The sequence below is a fragment of the Equus caballus genome, chromosome 2 (assembly GCF_041296265.1).
Source record: "Equus caballus isolate H_3958 breed thoroughbred chromosome 2, TB-T2T, whole genome shotgun sequence".
In the NCBI taxonomy this organism is placed as follows: domain Eukaryota; kingdom Metazoa; phylum Chordata; class Mammalia; order Perissodactyla; family Equidae; genus Equus; species Equus caballus.
The window spans coordinates 61,155,650-61,174,448 of NC_091685.1; the positions used below are offsets into that span (position 1 = coordinate 61,155,650).

Consider the following 18,799-nt stretch of genomic DNA (forward strand, 5'->3'; position numbering starts at 1 on the left):
TGTTCAGTAAACAAATGGGTCCTTTTGTTCACATGTGTACCATCTCTAATTCTTAACTGAATTTCTTGGAAATTTTGTTAACATTGTTTAAAAGGCCAAAATGTCATGATTTGTATACTGCTCAAGTTGGTGAGAATGCAGCTTCATTAAATTCTTCCTGTGTGGTAATTGTTACTATTAAGAATTTTTATTCTTTAAGGAAAAATAGCTTCCTGAATATAAACATAAAATGTCTGATATATATATATATTTTTAAAGATTTTATTTTTTTCCTTTTTCTCCCCAAAGCCCCCTGGTACATAGTTGTATATTCTTCGTTGTGGGTCCTTCTAGATGTGGCATATGGGACGCCGCCTTAGCGTGGTTTGATGAGCAGTGCCATGTCCATGCCCAGGATTCGAACCAACAACACACTGGGCTGCCTGCAGTGGAGCACGAGAACTTAACCACTCGGCCAGGGGGCCGGCCCCCTCTGATATATTTTTAAAATAAGTCCTCAAGAAACTTAGCTAACTGTTAGTGTAAATACTTTACATGTATTCTCTCATTTAATCTTCTCAACCAGCCTCTGAGGATAGGTATTATTATTATTTTCATTTTATAGATGAGGAAATTAAAGATTATGTAAAGTAATTTAGCCAAGGTCACAGAGTTGGTCAGTGGGGAATCCAGGGGTTGAACCTTGGTTCTTCTGACTTCAGAACGTCCACAAGTAAGCAAAAAAAATCATGTCTCACTATTTCAGTCTTTATGATTTTTGCTATTATAAATTTATGATGAACATCCTTGTGAGAATCTTACTCCTTTAGGGTATATTTCTAGAAGTGGAATGGCTAGTCAAAAGGTGTCGTCTTTTTTTATGGCTTATGATATGTGTTACCAAATTGCCTGAGAAAGTTGTTGATTTTCTCTTCTTCCAGCAGTAAATGCGAGTGCCCATTTCCTGACTTGTTGACTGGCAAAATATTACCATTCAGAAAATTCTTTCCTGCTTAATTGTTTTACTGTTTTTAAGTGTGTGGATTCTGTTCATGTCCTTTGTTTGTTCTTTGGAGATGCTTGTCGTTCTTATTCATTTGTAATAGCATAGTCCCTTTTCCCCCTTGAATCATATTATAGCTGAGGAAAGTTTTATGGAAGCTCAAAGAAGAAATAATTTGGGTCTGGAGTAGATGGGAAAGGCTTTCTAAATGAAGTGATTTTTCATTTGTTTTTGACAGGCAAAGGAGGGCAGAGGGTAAGGAAACATTTGAGTACTACTATGTTTAGGTTTTTTAAAATCTGTAGGCGGGGATAATTAATAGTACTTGCCGTGTTATTTCAAGGATTAGTGTACATGAGTGCTTAGTTTTTATACATACTAAATGCTCAGAAAATTTATTCACTGCAGTTATTTAGTTATTTAATGCATGATTGACAGAAATAACAGATTAACAACAGAAGAATAAAAGCCTGTTCGAGTCCACAAACGAAGATCAACTAGTTGTTTTTGAAATTTGAGGCAGATTATAGGCACTTTCAATAAGTGTATGTTGCATTAATGAATACAACTGTAACTTTGTTGGGTTGGGAGTGGGAAATCCAAAGAGAGAAGTGGGAAGAGTAGTTTCATCAGAATTGGGGTTAGACTAGGGCCTGGAACTTTGACTATTAATTTGACTAATTTAAAACTATTATGTGGCAACAAAAGTTCAAGCTTGTTCCTTTTTTATTTTTTATCTCATTTTCCTTTTTTCCTCAAGTTCCTCCAGTGTTTTGTTCTTCCCTATGATTGTATACTCTACATCTTCTCTCAAGAATAATGTAATTTGGGAGTGAGGCTGGGAGACTTTGAACATGCGCTAGAGCCCAGAGTGTCCTTCCCTAGTAGTTTCATTTTTCCCTACCAGGTGGGAGTGGAGTTTGGGCCACCTGAAAGTGTGATCTCAGGAAATCGAAGTACTGACCCTTAAGTGCTGAGGCTCTAAAAAGCCCTGTCCTTCCTCCCCTTGTTGCCTGAGGCATCATTGTGAGTGCGATATTTTTTTACATTATAAATATTTTCTCACTACTCTTTCTCCCCACTCCTTAGATGTTTCTGTGATGATCTGAACCCTTTACCGGACCTGAGTAGGCTGATGAATATATGTAGAGCCCATAAAAAATTCTACAGGAGTCTTGAAGAGAAAGCAAATTTTCTTGTACCAATGAACACCCTTATTTCTCTCTTTGATTCCTTATTCAGAAGTGTGCTGTGTTTTGTTGTCAAAACAGCCAGTACTTCTCAAGCTTCATGTGCTGAGGAATTCCCTGGGAATCTTGCAAAAGTGCAGATCATGATTCTGAATGTAGGTCTGGGCTGGAGCCTGTGAGTTTGCATTTCTTACCAGCTCCATTGATGGCCATGTTGTTGCTACTGCTGTTCTGATGGTCTGCACTCTACACCTCAAGAGAGTGAGAAGACAGCTTACAGCCTTTTTATGGGAGAGAACAGGTAGGGTAGTATCTTAATTCTTTTACTGAAAATTTCTGATGGACTGAATAGATCCATTGTGCTGTTCTCACATCAGTTAACGTTTGTTCAATAAATGAATAAACACCTCCTGGGGAGCTAGCTGTTAAAAAGCAGTTTGCATCATAGTACTACATGTTAGCCATGCCTAATTGTTAGATTAAATTTGTGTTTGTATTTCAAGTTTGGCTCAGGCCAAGATTTTACTGTACATAAAGATTTACTTTTGCTAAGTAGTTTGCCTTTTTAACTAGATTCCCCCCCAGTACTGTGAAAAGGATGAATTTAGGAATTGAAATCTTAACTCCTTAATTGATTGTTTCATAACCTAACACAGGTTTTTAATATGTATAAATGGTACCCTTTTAATTTTTATGTTTTTGATTTTGTGTTTGCCTTGAGGTACCATTTCAGTCTCCAATCAGGATTTCTCTCTCTCCCCCCAGCCACCTAATGTTACTTTTGTTTTAGGTTGTTATTTTATCAGTACAAGTCAATAGTTTCAAAATGCTTGTGAGGAAAGTTAACAGTTTCTGTGCTTTTCACCTATCCTTACCTTGACTCCCCTTCCCTAAACTTTTCTTCAGATACAGTCCTGTTTGTAAACAGTGTACTCACATAGCCAATTCTTTATCAATTTTAGACATCCTCAGATGTAAATGGTAGCTAAGACTTGAGGTCTATTCTGCCCTTCTTACAGCTCCTCCCTTGTTTTCTCAGTATAGTTATACCATTATTACTGTTTAAACCAGTGTTCAGAGTTGTAGGAGGCTGTACTCCCTTTCAGTTGTACCCCCGAAAGATATCCACATCCTAACCCCCGGAATGAGTGAGCATTACTTTATATGGCAAAGGTACTTGAGATGTGATTAAATTAAGGATTTTGAGATACGGAGATTATTTTGAATTATCCTCCTAGGCCCTAAATGTAATCACAAGGGTCTTTATAAGGAAAAGAGGGAGATAAGATGATCTAAGGAGGAAGTAGTAGATGTGACACCAGAAGAAAGAGGTTGTAGTGATGCAAGGAAAGGAACACAAGCCAAGGAATGCGGGTGGCCTCCAATACCTCAAAAAGGCAAGAAACCAGCTTCTTCCCTAGAGCCTCTGGAAGGAGCTAGCCTAGCCCACACCTTAGCTTTAGTCCAGTGAAACAGATTTTGGACCTCTAGCTTCTAGACCTGTAAGAGAATGAATTGGTGTTGTGTTAAGCCACCAGATTTGTGGGAATTTGTTACAGTAGTCATAGGAAGCTAGTACAAGAGTGTACATCATGTTCACTACTACCAGGTAATGAATTACGATTATATCCTTTCTTCTTTAACATTGTTTTCTCTAGAGTTAATAATTACCTTGTTTTTCCATTGTGTTTTGTTTTGTTTAACCTACTGTCGCTGTTTTCTTTCTGCACCTTTCAATATAATTTTCTACATGGTGAAAAGAATCAGATAAACCTGTCAGCATTCCCCCGGTGTTCTCCATCATGTTTCGGTCTGGAGTGATTTGTTTTGTTTCCTGTGACTCTGTCAGTAAATCATCCTCAGATCCTTTGACAGGAGACTGTGTCTTCTGTCATGGTATTGAAGCACGTCAGATGTTCTCTTAGTGTCACTTTAACCTTGAACTCTATCCCTCCAATGCTCCTTAAGTCTGGGCTGGGTCTTTTCTAAGTTTGTTGCACAGTTATTTTCCTTGGATTTTCCTTCGTTCTTATTTTCAGGTCACCATCATGGGAATTCATTTTGCCTCTCCTGTGTTGGATCTCCTTGTTCCTGAATCCCATGTCTTTTTCTTTCTTGATTTATTCCCTCATTTTAGTGGTGTACAGTATCCAGGATTTCATGAGAAAGATTTCATGGGTGGTACAATTTTTGAGATCTTGTCTGCCTGGAAAAGATCTTTATCCTGCGTTCACACTTCCAGGTTTGGCTAGTTATTGGAAATCATTTTTCCTCAGAAATTGGAAGACATTTCTTTTTGTCTGCCAGCGTCCAGTGTTGCATTTGAGAAGCCTGATGCCATTCTGTTTCTTCTTCTTTTTTCCTTTCTGGATGATGTACCTTTGGGTAGGTCTTTTTCATTAACTGGGCTAGTACTCACTGGGCCCTTTTAACTTGTGGATTCATTTTCTTCCGTTTTTTCCTTCTCTGTTTTATTTGTTCTTTCTGGAGCTCCTATTAAATGGATCTTGGGGGCTGGCCCCACGGCCAAGTGGTTAAGTTCGCGCATTCTGCTTCGGTGGCCCAGGGTTTCGCCAGTTCGGATCCTGGGCCTGGACATGGCACTGCTCGTCAAGCCATGCTGAGGTGGCATCCCACATGCCACAACTAGAAGGACCCACAACTAAAAATACACAACTATGAACCGGGGGGCTTTGGGGAGAAAAAGGAAAATTTAAAAAAAGATCTTAAAAAATAAAAAATAAGTGGATGTTGGACTTTCTGCCCTGATCCTCTAATTTTTTTTTCTTTTCCTATTTTCTGTCCTCTCTATATTTTTTTGTACGTTCTGAGAGAGTTCCTCAATTTTTTTTCCAACTCTTTCACTGATTTTTACAGTTTACAGTTTTTACAGTTATTGTATTTTTAAGAGCTTTTCTTTGGAGTGTTCCTTTTTCAGCAACCTGTGTTTTATAAACAGAGTATCTTTGAGATTACTTTTTAAAAAAATTTTCTCATCTTGGCATTCCATTTCCTTTGAGTTCCTTTTTTCTTAGTTGTATTAGCAGACTGCAGTATCTGGTGATCCTTGGTTATCAGCATTTAAGAATGAGGTGCTAAAAAGTAGATTGGAAATGCTCTGTTCACTGGCAGAGCCCATCAGCTGCTGGGCTTCACTGTAAAGTGATGAGCCAAGGACTCTCGCTGTTTCAATGTGAGAAGGAACTTCCAGTGTCCTGTCTCAGAGGGAAGTGTGTGTGTGTTGGGGGGGGGGGGGGTGTGTGTCATACTCAATCCTGGCTGCTTATATTCTGAGATCCTGGAAGGTAGCTAAGCAGCTCATGGTTTAGTATGCATCCTTTCACTTAATCTTGTTTTCAGTTTGATGCTTCGCCATCAGCCTCAGCTCCAACTGATAGCTTCTCTGGTTCAGTTTCTTCAGAAAGTAAAGTAGTTCTCTCCTTTACAGTGGGGCTTCTCTGTATCTTATATAGAAATTTCAACCAGTAGCCGTGTTTTGAGCCCCAAGCCTCACTGTCATGCTTTCCTGACCCTTTTCAGGGTCTACAGGGTGAATCTGCTTGCCTCTTCCTGGCAGCCCCCTTCCACCTGCTGTTAGGTGTCAGTTTCCTTTATTCTGTTAAGTTGACTGCTTTCCCTTTTCCAGCGCACTTCTTGCTGTCTTTCTTCTGCTCTTTCTCTGCATGTTCCTTTATTCTTATTGTCTTAAACTATTTTTATTCATTTATTGTCATTTTAGTGGGATCTAGAGGGGAGAGATAAATGAATGTGTTTTGAATCTCCATGTTTAACAAGTGGATCAATAAAATATTTATAGTTCCCTTTCCTTCATGTCCCACAACACTTAGTAATCACTTTCTCTGCCATGGAACAGGAGAATTCACAGAATTCATATTGGTAATTTTTTTTATATGAAAGTAGATTTAGTTGTTTTCTTAGATCTAAATTCTAGTGTGTACAGTTGTTCTTAATATACTAAGCCTTGGAAAATTTTGGAGTTCTTTTTGTCAACTACAGCAAAAAATGAGAGAAATTAAAATAAAAGACACTGGCTTGCATTTTCAAACCTAAATTTTAGGCATTAGAGAGTCAGCCAAAAGCAGAGGCTTTAAAAAATTTATCACCGGTTTTAAACTTTGAAATGTATTCTGATTTATTAAACTCTACAAGGACCAGGTCTTTATTTACTGCTATATCTTCAGCACCTGCCACAGTGTCTGGCATACATAGTGGGTGCTTATGAAATATTTATTGACTGAATACATATTGAAATTTGTTCATATATTTATCATATCAGAGAAAACTTTAGCTTTATTAGATATGAATGACTTTGTTTTTTATTCCTGAACTCTCTTTTAGTTAATTAAAATGTTTGTCTCAGACTAAAGACATTCATAAGTAGAATGTAAGATTAAAGACACTTAATGATTGCAAGGCAGCTAAAATCATAGTTTTCTTTTGGGACTATCATTTGTCCTGAAACCAAGACAGAATTAAGGGAGTAATAGTTTCTCTCTGTTTTTTCATCAGGAGCACTCATCCCCTGATAGAAGTAATAGAACATTTGTGTGCTTAATACCAGACTGCTTCTGCCTACCGCTAAGATGTTTTCTGTCCTTCTCCCCCTTGTTCACCAGTAGCTCCAGGGATGGGAGCTTTTTTGATGGTCCATGAACATACGCTGTCTTGTTCTTGCTGACGTCTTTGAACTTGCCTTGTTTAACCTGGAATATTTTACGCAGATTTTTGCACAGCCTTGACTACCCTGTGTAACTGATTTCCTTTCCAACCCCAGAGTATGCTTAATGTTAGGGGTTTTTTTTTTCTTTTTCAAATTCCTTTCTTATTATTTGAAATAATCTTGTTTATTTGTTGTTGGCTTGCTTATTGTAGGCTTCCTCTGAATTTTTAAGTTTCGTGCACAAAGGAATGAACTCCGTTTCTTTTGTTCTACCGCTTTATTTGTAGCGTCCTGAATAGTTTCAGGTACATAAAAGCATCTGGCACTTAGTGGACATTTTGTAATTATTTGTTGAATGGGTAGATAAATTGTGCAAGGTTTTGTTCACATCATCCCATTTTAAAATATTTGAAGCTTCAAGTTTATATTTTACTGCATATACATACTTAGTTTTTTAAAAAATAGGAAATACAGTAAGCTGAAGAAGAAGTTAATAGCACTCATATTATTCTTCCCAGTTTTGTGAACCAGTAAAATGAAGCCCAGGGAAGTACCCAGAGTCACACAAGCAACTATAGGCCAAGGTGCTGTAAGAGACCCAAATACACAATGGTTCCAAAAATTAGCAGCTTATTTCTCCGTCATGTAACTACCCAGTGGTAGAGAGGAGTCCCAAGTGGATAAGCTGCTTTTTTTTTGCCAGAGATTATCCAAATTCTAAGTTTCTTCTGTCTTAGTGTTCACCCTTCCGAAGTAGATTACTCTTGTCTACAGGGCTCAGTCTGGCTCACATCTGTGTTCAGCCCACGGAAGGGAGACAAAGAAAGGAGAGCAAGTAGCTTCTTTTTAAGGATGTGACATGGAAATTTTACACTCATATCCCCTTGTTAAGAACTTGGTCACATGGCCTTAGAAGAGCCTGAGAAGTGTAACCTCTAATTTTCTTTCAAAACTCTGTGTGTGCTTTTGCTGGGGGAAGTAGGGTGCTGGGGTGTTCTGTTACTAAAAGCAGAAAGGGGGAAATGGCCACTGGCAGGGACAGTTAGTCTCTAGGACAGCTGTAAATCTTAGAACTTTTACCCAGGCCTGTTGACTCCCTAGTTCAATGCTCCTTCCTTCCCACTTCAGCTGCACCTAACATCAATATTTTCTTCAGGAAATTAAAAAATAAAAGTGTTATGTGACCTTCATTGTCAGATGAAATGTTGCTTAATGCAGAATGAAATAGGTTCTAGAGTAGTAACAGAGCAGTAACAATTAAAATCTTCAGCTTTGGTTTGGTGTATCTTGTTTAATGGGGACTTTAATAGGCCTGCGTCTCCTTTTTAAGTCATAATTCCCCTTTCCCCAATTATGAATGCCCTATATAGCCTGATTAGAATAGGGGAGATTATTTGGCTCATTGATAGTTTGGGAGAAACATGCCAGCTTAGATCTTGGTTTTCATACTGGCTAGGTGGGAAAAGACCATTCTGGCTTTTTTTTTTCCTCATTATAGGTGGATTCATGGTTTTAGGACTAAGCTAAATATGAAATGAGGTCAGACAGATATTAGATCTATACAATGAAATATGAAGAGCTGTCTGTGGGGGGCGGGAGCCCAGGGAGATGGTTCCATGAAAATCTCAACACCCCTTTAAAAAGAAACCCAGGAAAGAGCTCTTCTTTTTTTGCTACAGTGTATGAGAATGTATCTGGAGCTGCTCTTATTCCCACCCTCTTTCCTTTCCTTCTCCAACTTTTTATTTTGAAAAATTTTAAGCCCACAGAGAAGTTGAAAAATAAATACAACTATAATTGTTTTTATGTATATTCACCAATTGTAAACATTTGGCCACATTTGCTCTCTCAGCTATACACACACTGACACTTTCTTGCCCCCAAATCTTTTGAAGGTAAGTTGGAAACAGCATGACGCTTTACCCCTAAATATTTCTCTCAAGAACAAGAATATTCTCTTAACACAACCACAATACCATTATCATACCCAAGGAATTTAGCATTAATACAGAAATGTTCTCTATTACACAGACCATGTTTAAACTTCCCCTACTGGCTGAAAAACAGTCCTTAAAATTTTTTCAATCCAGGATCCAGTCAAGCATTCTCTTAATTTTGAAGAGTCAAGGCTTATCATCTCCTAAAATGTCTCACTTTCTGGATTTCACCAACTGTTTCCTCATAATTAAATCCAGGTTAAATATTTCGGTCAAGACATATTATATAAGTGTGTTTAATGTGTACGTCCTGGTGCATCAAATAATGTAAATTTGTCCCAGTATTGATAATTCTTAGTTTGATCAGTTGGTCATGTAGTGTCTGCCAGATTTCTCAAAAAAGAACCTTTTTTCCCCTTTGTAATTAGTAAGGATTCATTGATGGCCCTTGGCTGAGGCGTTTCTTACATTGGTGGATGCAGAATGGTGATTTTCTTATCTTCCACCCCTTCCTCTCCTTTTTGGTATCACTGTGGACTCCTAGGTTCTTTTCTTTTTTTTTTAAAGATTTTATTTTTTTCCTTTTTCTCCCCAAAGCCCCCCGGTACATAGTTGTATATTCTTTGTTGTGGGTCCTTCTAGTTGTGGCATGTGAGATGCTGCCTCAGCGTGGTTTGATGAGCAGTGCCATGTCCGCGCCCAGGATTCGAACCAACGAAACACTGGGCCGCCTGCAGCGGAGTGCGCGAACTTAACCACTCGGCCACGGGGCCAGCCTCTCCTAGGTTCTTTTCTCATTCTGTGTGTTAACAGTCTGTTAATGCCACCCAATCTTTGCCATCATTCCTTTTGATGCTCAAATTGTCCTAAATTTGGCGGTTGAGAGACACATCAAGTCCCTCCCATGTCCCCTTTATATGTCACAGTCTTTGATCGCTCCTGCTTTTCTGACATAGGATGTTTCAGATTGTACTTTTACTGCTTCAGATCTGGAATCAATAGTTTTTTAAGAAGCCTTGGGTTCTTTTAGTAGGGAATGGTATTTAGAAACCATTTTATGTGCTAAGTGTGTTTTTTGTGACTGGAATGTCATTATTTCTAGGTCCTGTCATGGTTGTCTAGACAGAGCTAGAAAATTAGAGGGATTTTTGGGTTTTGCTTTCTTTTTAAATCATGAGTTCATATAGGACAAACCAACAGTACCTTGTTCTTCAAAAGATAAATAGCAAGGAAAAAATAGAGGGAGAACCTGTAGATTTAAAAAGATTTGAAAGACATATCAAGCAATTGTAGTTTGAAAATGTTATTGGATCTTAATTCACACAGTTGAAAAGTTTTGTTTTTTTTTTTAAAGATTTTATTTTTTACTTTTTCTCCCCAAAGCCCCCCAGTACATAGTTGTATATTCTTTGTTGTGTGTCCTTCTAGTTGTGGCATGTGGGACGCTGCCTCAGCGTGGTTTAATGAGCAGTGCCTTGTCCGCACCCAGGATTCGAACCAACGAAACACTGGGCCGCCTGCAGCGGAGCGTGCGAACTTAACCACTCGGCCACAGGGCCAGCCCCTGAAAAGTTTTTTTTGACATAAGACAATTGGAAGTTTGACCATGTACTGGATATTTGATACTAAGGAAGTGCTATTGATTTTTTTCAGGTATGATAATGGTGTTAGATTATATTAAAAATGATAGTCTTACCTTTTAGAGATACTTTCTGAAATATTTATGGGTGACATAATTTGATATCTGAGATGTGCATAAAATAATATGGGATGGCTTTATAGGTGAAACAAGATTGGCCATAAATTTGTAATTGTTGAAGCACGGTACTGAGTACACAGGAATTCCTTATACTATTCTCTTCTACCTACTTTTGTATATGACTGACATTACTCTGTGATAAAATTTCTAAAATATCACTTTATACTGATCTGCCAATTTAGGTTGACTACCACAGAATTCTTCTTTACCTCCCGCATTCTGTATTTGTATCTTTTTTTCTCCCACAGTAAGAGCCCTAGTTCCCAACTGTGTGTACCTATCTTTTGTCAGAATACAAAGATAAAAAGAACCTGGATCCTTGATGAAATAAACTAGTGAATTAACTAATCATGGATTTAATTGCCCTACCTTGGGACTTCTTATGGGAGACAACAAATAATTTTTTATTGTGATAAATTATGCGTAAGATTTACCGTTTTAACCACTTTTAAGTGTACAGTTCAGTGGCATTAAGTATGTACACATTGTTGTGCAACCATCACCACCATTCATTTCCAGAACTTTTTTATCTTCCCAGATTGCAACTCCATACCAATACAGTAACTCCCCGTTACGTGCTTTTCCTGCCCCTGGCAACTCTCAATCTTCTCTCTGTCTCTGAATTTAACTACTCTGTGAAATTATACAGTATTTGTCCTTTTGTGACTGGCTCATTTCACTTAGCATAATGTCCTTTTCTTACGTCTGTTCAGGCTGCCATAACTAACTGCCATAGACTGGGTGGCCTAAACAACAATTTATTTCTCACAGTTCTGGGAAGTCCAAGATCGAGACACTGGCAGATTCTGTGTCTGCTGAGGGCCCACTTTTGCTTCACAGACGGCTTTCTTCTTGCTGTGTCCTCAAATGGCAGGAGGAGATGAGAGAGCTCTTTGGGGTTTCTTTTATAAAGGGCTCCACCCTCATGACCTAATCACCTCCCAAAGCCCCCACCTCCTAATAACATCATATTGAGGGTTAGGACTTCAATATATGAATTTTGGGGAGACACAAACATTCAGTCCATAACAGTCTTCAAAGTTCGTCCATGTTGTAGTGTGTGCCAGAATTTCCTTCCTTTTTAAGGCTGAATAATCTATTGTATGTATATACCATTTTGTTTATCCATTCACTGTCAAGGCACGTTTGGGTTGCTTCCATCTTTTGGCTGTTGTGAATAATGCTGCTGTGAACATTGGTGTTCAAATATCTGTTTGAGTCCCTGCTTTGAATTTATTTGGGTATATACCCAGAAGTGCAATTGATGGATCATAAGGTAATTCTGTTTAACTTTTTGAGGGACCAACCTACTGTTTTCCACATTGGCTGCACCATTTTACATTCCCATCAGCAATGTACAAATGTTCCAATTTCTCCACATTCTCACCAACGCAGGTTATTTTCTGTTTTTGATAATAGCCATCCTAATGGATGTGAAGTGGTAACTCGTGGTTTGGATTTGTATTTCCCTGATGATTAGCTGTGATGAGCATCTTTTCATATGTTTATTGGCCCTTTGTATATCTTTTGGGAAATATCTTTTCAAGTCCTTTGCCTGTTTTCAAGTTGGATTTTTTCATGTGGTTGAGTTATAGTTCTTTATATATTTGGATATTAACCCCTTATCACATATATCCTTTGCATATATTTTCTCTCATTTCCTGCGTTGCCTTTTCACTCTGTTGATTTTGTCCTTTGATGTACAAAAGTTTTTAATTTTGATGTTCAATTTATCTATTTTTTTCTTTTGTTGCCTGTTTTTTCATTGTCACATTCAAGAAATCATTGTCAAATCCGATGCCATGAAGCTTTTTCCCTGTGATTTCTTCTAAGAGTTTTATAGGTTTAATTCTTATGTTTAGATCTTTGATCCATTTTGAGTTAATTTTTATAAATGGTGTAAGGTAAGGGTCCAACTTCATTCCTTTGCATGTGGATATCCAGTTTTCCCAACACCATGTGTTGAAAAGACTTTGTCAAAAAGCATTTGACCGTATGTGGAAGGGTCAGTGTGTTTTTCTGGACTCTCTAGTCCATTGGTCTGTATGTCTGTCTTTATGCCAGTACCGCACAATTTTGATTACTTAGCTTCGTAGTAAGTTTTGAAATCACGAAGTCTGAGACCTTCAACTTTGTTCTTTTTCAAGATTGTTTCAGTTATTCAGGTTCCTTGAGATTGCATATGAGTTTTAGGATGGATTTTTCTATTTCTGCAAAAAATGCTGTCAGGATATTGACAGGGATTGCACTGAATCTGTAGATCACTTACGGTAGTATTGACAACAATATTAAATCTTCCAGTCCATGAACATTGGGTGTCTTTCCCTTTATTTGTGATTTTAATTTATTTCAGCAACGTTTTGTAGTTTCCAGTGTACAACCCTTTCACCTCGTTGATTAAGTTTATTACTAAATATTCTTTCTGATGCTATGTAAAAGGAATTGCTTCCATAATTTTCTTTTCAAATTGTTCATTGCTGTTGAATAGAAATGGAATTGATTTTTGTGTGTCCATTTTGTATCCTACAACTTTGCTGAGATAACAAGTAATTTTATTCCTTAAGTGCTGAAATGTTTGAAAATCCCTTTTCTTTGACTAAGAACATATCACCTAGAAATCTGATACAGGGTTTTAACCCTCACGTGCTCTGCTTTATAAATATGTCTGTACAGGATGGCTGCTTGGGGAGATTAGATCCCGTGTAGCAGTATGTGGTGGCCTTGTGTCTGCTTAACATATTTGTGTTAATTCCCTTCTTAATTCTCTTTCCCACATATTCATCAGCAGAGGACAAAGAACCTGAATTCTGGTTATCCAGTAGATTATGCACTCTGTACCTGAGTATCAGATCAGAAAATTTGTTGACATCTGACTTAGTTTTTGTTGATTCTCTTCCTACTCTTTTTATTAGTATTCTAAGGAAATAGGATGAATAAATAATCTTCAGGGAAATAAGGGTGGCATAGAGGAGTAATATGGTATAGGAAACTTTTTTTCCATTGTTAACCAAAAATGGATATTTTGGTTTGTGAGTGAGAATACCCTTGGTATTCTGACTTAAGCTTTTTCTTTGATTAAGTACTATGTCCATTCCACAGTGCTAGGTGCCCATTACTGGGCACATAGTTGTAAGGACTATTTTGCAACCGTGTGAAATCCTGCTGAGTTCATCTCGCTGAGCAGCTGTGTCTCATTCCTTTTCAAATTGTAGATATATTGTTAAAGTGTTTCTGTGCTTACTAAGTTTTGTAATTAGTCACATCTTAAACTGAACTAAGTTTGGTGACATTGCATTTGTTAGAAATCAGTAAAATTTAGTTAAATTACCATAGTAGAAGATATCCTGGGAATTGATGATGTAGATTAAAACATCTTTGTTTTATCCAACAATAGAATTGAATTATATGGCTAAGAAAACCAACAAGCCTTTCCTGTCATATTTATCAAAACAGAGTCTTTTAAAGAATGTGTAAAGTGCTTTACTTAAATAAATAGCTGTGTTGACTTCCGGTGGAGGAGGATGATCTAATCCTGTGTGTTAAAACAAACAGACAAACACACACTGAAATGACCAACAAGCATAATGGGGAGAGTCCAGTCTCCTTGGAAACCCTGGAAGTGTGCCATAACTAAACTAAAAAGAATTTTGGCAGGAAACATTACAAATGAGAACATAGTGAGAGAAGTTCTTACTGCCTGACTCCGTGTTCATTTATGTGGTTGAGAAGCCCTCCTGGGATGTGAGTAAAGGGACCTACTTGGAGCAGCCAGAGCTAGAATTTGAGGATGGTCCACAGAACAGTTGATTGGTATGATATTTTGTACTTTGAAGCAGAGATTAAAGACTAAATGACTCAGGATGGTTCTTACCAAGGGGAGTATGACCAGTGGAGAGGAGCTGGCTAACCATGGTTGCAGGAGATAGACTAACCATGAAGCACAAAGTTGAAACTCCCTGTCCCTGACCACATATTGCTGAAGCTGTAAGCTGACCAAGGAATTGTGGCAGCCAGCCTCTAAGATAGCCCCCAATGATTCCTGCCTCCTGGTATTCATGTTCTTGTACCTGGTCCTCTCTTGAGTGTGGCTGGACCTAACCACTTGGCTTCTACAAGTATGGCAAAAGTAATGGGTTGTCACTTTCAAGGTTAGCTTACAAAAAGCCTTCGACTTCTGTGTTGGGCTGCTCTCTTTCCGTTTGCTCTGAGGAAAACCATTTTCCCTTTTGTCAGCTTCCCTATGGAACTCTTGTGGCAAGAAGCTGGTGTTTCTGGCCAACAGCCAGTGAAGGCCTCTGATGCCTGCCAGCAGCGGTGTGCGTGAGCTCGGGTTGCAGACAGGTCCTTCCACCATTCAGTTTTGAGATGACAGAGGCCCTGGCTGAGAAACTGACTGCAGCCTTTTGAGAGACCCTGAGCTAGATGCCCCCAGCTAGGCCACACAGATTCCTGATCCACACAAACTGGGAGATAATACATGTTTATTGTTTTAAGCTGCTAAATTTGGAGTAATTTGTTAGACGGCATTTGAGAGCTAATACAGGAAGTAACAATTTAACCTGCTCCGCATAAAAAGGATTTGAACTTGGTTCTAGGTGTTTTCTGATTGAACCCAACTCAGTTCCTAGTATTACATAAACATAGAACTTTTTCTTTGAAGTTGAATACAGAGAAAGAGACAGATGCAGACTCAGTATGTGCATTAGTCACTTTAAAAAAAGGTGACCAGTGTGAGCAGTTGATTTCCTATGTTAGATTTACTGCAAGAAACAATAGAAAATGTTGAAATTTAAAGAACAACTAACTTTCTCAAGGAGAAAAAAAAAAATCAGAGAGCAAGAAGGAGTTCTTAAGTGAAATTTGTGACTCTCAGCTATTGACTCTTTGAAGGCAGGGAGCAGCAGGGCTGTAGAAATGTTCCCACAATTTGGAGGAAAAAGTAAGATGAAGATTGTAGACAAAAATGTAGGAAACAAAGAATAGATCTAATGCGTAATAAAAGTTCAGAATGACAGGCTGGAGCAAACAGATAAAAGAAAGTCAGAGAAACAGTAAAAACTTTTGTGAGCCAGAGAGAACAGGTCAAAAGGGCTTATGGAATAGAGCTAACGTTTATTAAACACTTACTGTGTTCCAAGTATTTGGCGAGTTGAAACTCATTTAGAATTCTCTACAACCCCCATGTGGTAGGGCCTGTTAATATTATTCTCTTACAGATAACTAAAGTGCATACCAATCAAAATAAATGAGATCCATACCTAGGAATAGCCTAGTGTATTTTTAAATTTTAGGATATAGAAATAAATAGTACAAGTATCCAGAGAAGAAACAGATTACCTACAGAGGAAGGTGTATCAGATAGACATTGCATCTGTCTTCTGTGCTAAAACTGTGCTGTCCAGTTAGTGGTAGCCAGTAGCCATGTGTGGCTAGGTTTAATTTAAATAAAGAAAATTCATTTTATGAGTTTCATAGCTCACAGTTTAAGTGCTCAATAAATAGCTACATGTGGCTAGTGGCTACCGTGTTGGACACTGCTGTGCTAAAAGATGGGGGAGTGGGATCTAGAGAACTGAGGAAAAACTGTTATAACTTAAGAATCTTAAATAGGTGGCAGGGCAACAAAATGGCATTTTTCAGAGTTGGAATGACTCAAAATGTATCACTCAAGTATTTTTCTTGTTTTTTTTTTTAAGATTTTATTTTTCCTTTTTCTCCCAAAGTCCCAGGTACATAGTTGTGTATTTTTTAGTTGTGGGTCCTTCTAGTTGTGGCATGTGGGATGTGGCCTCAGCATGGCTTGATGAAAGGTACCGTGTCCGCGCCCAGGATTTGAACTGGCGAAACCCTGGGCCACCGAAGCGGAGCGTGTGAACTTAATCCCTCAGCCACGGGGCTGGCCCCTCTAGTATTTTTCTTGAAAGCATACTACTCAGTACACCCAGCCAGGTGAGAAGTCAGCATCTGGGAAGCATGGTGAGTCAGCTTTAGGGCCTTATTTGTTTAACCCTCTGTTTCCCAGAATAACCCAAGGCATATAATAGTCAGGAAATCTTCATTGATGGCAGAATTAGAGAGGATACCCTTCATAAGCCAAATCTCAGGCTGTCAGTGCTTTCAGCCTATACAGCTCAACTCGAGTTGCTTCTCCTTCTGACAACTGTAAAATAAAGCTACAGAAAACAGCTTTTGTTTTAAGGAAGAGTAATCCACTGAAACCAGTTTTGTTGCAGTCACCCAAAAAATCTCCATGTTGTCAAATCTAAGCTGAATTCTCAGCCCTCACTTTACTTCATCTATATGCACTTTTTGACACAATTCATCACTGCCTCATTCGAGAAGCACTATCTTTGCCTGCCTTCCAGAAAAGCTCTTCCTATCTCACCAGCAGTTCCTGCATAGTCTCCTTTCTTGGCTGGTTCCTCCTCTTCAGTGCTAGGTGTAGGAGACCTTCAGGGCTCAGTTCTCGGACCAGAGCTCTTGTTTTCTTTTTTTTTTTTTTTTTTAAAGATTTTTTATTTTTTCCTTTTTCTCCCCAAAGCCCCCCGGTACATAGTTGTGTATTCTTCGTTGTGGGTTCTTCTAATTGTGGCATGTGGGACGCTGCCTCAGCGTGGTCTGATGAGCAGTGCCATGTCCGCACCCAGGATTCGAACTAACGAAACACTGGACCGCCTGCAGCGGAGCGCGCGAACTTAACCACTCGGCCACGGGGCCAGCCCCAGAGCTCTTGTTTTCTTTATCTGTATTCACTCACTAGGAAGTCACATTTAGTTGATGATAGCCTAATCTGTATCTCCTCTTCCATCCTTAAACTGCCTTCAAATCTGTCTTGCTGCCTATATGACATTTCTACTTGTGTGTCTGGTTGAAATCAGCACCAGAAATGTGAAAATGGAATTTCTGCCTCCTTTCTTAACCGAAACCTGCTTTCTTCTGGCCCATCTCTCCCCAGTAAATGGCACTGCCTTTCCTCCATTTGGGCTTGGTTCCAAAACGTTGGAATCATCCTTTGATACCTCTGTCCATCAACAAGTTCTGGGAGTGCTATCTTCAGAATGTGTTCTGAATTCATTCATTTCTCTATGGCTGCCACCTCAGTTTATTCCATCATTATCTCTTGCTTAGGCTACTGCAATAACTTACAAACCATTCTTCTTTCTTCCAATTTTGCATTGTATTCACACAACAGATAATCACAAAATGTAGATTGGAAACTCTCCAATGGCTGCTTATCACTTTTAGAACACATCTACAGCCCTACCATGGCCTACAAGGTTGTATGTAGTCTGGCGTCTGCTAAGTAAATGCTGCATCTCCTCTGCCACCTTATTCTGCATTAGTCTTAACCAAGTTTAGCAAACTCGTTTCTCCTTAGGCTCTCTGCTTGGAATACTTTTCTTTACAAGATTGGATGACTGATTTCCTGTTCATTTTGGTTTCTGCGGAAGTCTCTTCAGAGAGGCTTTCTCTCACCATCTAACCTGAAATAGTCTCCCACCCTCTTGTGTACTTTCTATCCTCTTATTGGTCTTTACAGTATTATAGTACTTAGCACTACCTGATAGATTTTATATTATCCATTTGTTTATAATAGGCCCCCATCACTGGACTATGTGATCCAGGAGAGCAGGGATTTTGGTCTATCTTACTTATTCTTGTATCCAGCATGACCTAGAGTGTCTGGCATGGAGTAGATGCTCAGTAAAATATCGTTGAAGTAATGGCTCTCTTAAAAATGAGCAAAACAACAAAAATGCACAAGATTTATGAAAAATAAGACCAGTTTTCAGAATTAGAGGAATAAATGTTTAGTTCTAGTAAATGGAGAAAACCTTTAATATTTCTGTTTTTCAGTGAGATTCACGAAAGCAGTTGCATCTTTGAAAATAGAATCATGTAGAAAATACTTTCAAATCATTTGAAAAGCATGATTACAATAGTTTAAAAAATATAGTGGAGACGATGAGTTGCAGTCAAATATAATTAAAAACAGGGTCAGAAAATTACCACCTTGAGCAAAATAACCTACCAGAACTGAGAGGAAAAGGATGATAAAAGGAAAAGATGAGCAAAAAGAATTTTCTGAGCTAAATTTTTTGGTAATAGTATGATATGGTAATATGATATATTCCTTTTGGTTAAGAGTTGTGATGAAATCATCTTGACATAATCTTTTGTATTATTTAGCCAATGGAGGTTCACTTTTTTTTTTGACTTGATGTTGTACCTGCTATGTAGATGCTGTTA

General features: G+C 38.4%; 1 protein-coding gene across 10 annotated transcripts in view; it reads left to right on the top strand.

Annotated features, from left to right (window-relative positions):
• The window catches only part of PPP2R2A (protein phosphatase 2 regulatory subunit Balpha), an 83,451-nt gene that overhangs the window by 16,545 nt on the left and 48,107 nt on the right, over positions 1-18,799 (top strand). For 2 of the 10 annotated variants that reach the window (XM_070256439.1, XM_070256450.1), the window contains exon 1: positions 14,141-14,359. The exons of the other annotated variants lie outside the window; for them this stretch is intronic. The gene's annotated coding sequence lies outside the window, so the exon portion shown is untranslated. Of the gene's footprint in view, positions 1-14,140; positions 14,360-18,799 lie in introns of those variants that run through there. 10 annotated transcript variants of the gene reach the window in all.